The sequence below is a fragment of the Anneissia japonica genome, unplaced genomic scaffold, assembly GCF_011630105.1.
Source record: "Anneissia japonica isolate Jap-2015-1 unplaced genomic scaffold, ASM1163010v1 scaffold9179_len15672_cov229, whole genome shotgun sequence".
NCBI lineage: Eukaryota > Metazoa > Echinodermata > Crinoidea > Comatulida > Comatulidae > Anneissia > Anneissia japonica.
The window spans coordinates 13338-15633 of record NW_022726578.1 but is presented as its reverse complement, the minus strand read 5'-3'; the positions used below and the strand labels follow the sequence as shown (position 1 = coordinate 15633).

The 2296-nt window shown below is 34.1% G+C and overlaps 1 non-coding gene and 1 pseudogene across 1 annotated transcript; one reads left to right on the top strand and one right to left on the bottom strand.

The window, feature by feature from the left end:
* Positions 1–948: 948 nt before the first annotated feature.
* Trnas-aga lies at positions 949–1021 on the top strand. The gene has a single exon. It is a non-coding gene; the product is annotated as a tRNA-Ser (tRNA).
* A 335-nt stretch (positions 1022–1356) lies between these two features.
* Positions 1357–1475, bottom strand: LOC117113311 (annotated as a pseudogene).
* Between the last annotated feature and the right edge of the window lie 821 nt (positions 1476–2296).

Below are 2296 nucleotides of genomic sequence, written 5' to 3'. Positions count from 1 at the left end.
AACATATTTAAAGGAACAAAACATGTTTTACATGATGGTCACCTTGGAATTTAATATGGCTGCTAACTGACCTTGACCTAAAATGGCTGTCATAATGACCTCTGATAAAATAGTTCCTATCAAAAATTGAATTTTGTGAGCTTATGTATGATTTTGCTGTAAAACACGACCACTTACAAAGTATTAAGATTTTCTATATATTTAACAGAGAAATGAAATTGAATGACTTTAAATGACCATCTGACCATGTCACAAGTGCTATAAATCCTTGACCATGAAAATATATTTTTAGACATCATAATTCTAGAGACAGTTTTTAGACATCATAATTCTTATTGGAAGTTGTTTAAAAGCCGATATATTGATAAATATAGGTTTTGCGTGGCAGCCATTTTGAAATTTAAGATGGCTGCCAGAATGACCTCGAATGAAATATTGTAGTTCATAGTAAAAAAGTTTGAATTCTGAGAGCCTGGGTATGATTCTTATGTAAAAAATGACAATTACGTAATTTTAAAGATACCATACAATATTTGACCTTGAATGACATTGAATGACCTTACATGACCCATTTGTGGCAATCTGACCAGGTAAAAAATGATATAATGGTATTCCATTCCTCGATCATATAAACATACTCTTAGGCATTAGAATTATAATTCCAAGTGGTTTAGAAGCGGAGATATAGATAAACATAAGTTTTATTAGGCGGCCATTTTGAAATCCAAGATGGCCGCCATAATGACCTCGGATGAGGTGGTTCCTACCAAAGGACCATAAGGAGCATGTAAAAAAAATTGGTGCTTTTTTCCGGAAAGTCCACATTAAGTCCAAATATGGCCCTCACGTCACTCCTATGATAATTTCCTGACGCAAACTCATATCTAATAACACTTGCAGTACCCGCTGCTACTAGGGGATCGTATTCATCACTAGTCACCAAGCGCAAGCTCGGTGGTCTAGTGGTTAAGACATCAGGCTAGATACCTGGAGGTCGTGGGTTCGATTCCCACCCGAATTACTTGCGATTTTTTTCGCTAGTATTTGGGGACATACTGAGTATTCAGTACGATTACACGTCAGGTAGGGCAAAACATCACTCCTACAATAATAATAATAATAATAATAATAATAATAATAATAATAATAATAATAGTACATTTACTATGACAGGACCGGTGTTTTCAACGTAGTATGGCCGAAAACAAGGGAGCACCAACAGACGTACAACACTTCGATCATCGAGATCAGTGAATGATATTTCAAGTTGTTGACGTGTTACTTAAGAAAATATTATAAGAGGTATCGATGCGCTACTATTGGTCAAATAAATTTTTAGAAGAAAATAATAAATTAAGTCTAAAGCATCCGGTATTCCAAGGTGGTCTCCTATCCAAGTACTAATCGGGCCCGCCGTTGCTTTTCTTCGGTGATCGGAGGAGAACCGGTGTTTTCAACGTATTATGACCGTAGAAAAGGAAGTACCAACAGTGCAACACTTCGATCATCAAGCTCATTGAATTATATTTCAAGTTGTTGACGTGTACCTTAGGAAAATATTAAGAAGACTATATGTTTTGTTTCAAACTTATCAAACAAATAAAATTCAAGTTAACAAAATAAGGAGGGATGTAATATCCTTAAGAAGTGTTGACCTTATGTCAACTACGTCATCTATTATTATTATCATTATTATTATTATTATTATTATTATTATTATTATTATTATTATTATTACAATTATTATAGTAGTTAATAGACCAGATAAGTCCAACAATAGAATATTAAGTCATCATTATTCATAATTATTTATTTATAATTTTATTAATTTTATTTTGCTCATAATGGGTTGAAGCATATGAAGGGGGTATATGAGAGTTTATTGAAATATTAAAAACAAAAGGTGGTATTAATTAAGTGAGTTGTGTAGCGTGACATCTTAGATTTGTCATGTTTCCTTAAAATTTATAGTCCACTATTGTGTGCTCTTTAGAAATTGGATACAATGAGAGTGAAAATTGAGACAAAAGGGAGGTAAGTCTGCCAGTGTTGGATTTACAGTCACAAAAGAATCTCCTTGCCCATTATATTAATGAGGGTATTGAATTTCAAAACAAAAGGGTTAGGTTAGGGGATTATCGGTGACAGTTTGGTGACTGAAAACTTGGTGACTAGTTTGAATTGCCCGGGTGAATGAGATTTGGTGACGTAGCGTGGAATCTTGTAAAGAGCGCTTTCTATTGGCTCAGATGTGTCAGTGACCGCTGGTGAGTCTATGGTTTGAATAACCCGCTTC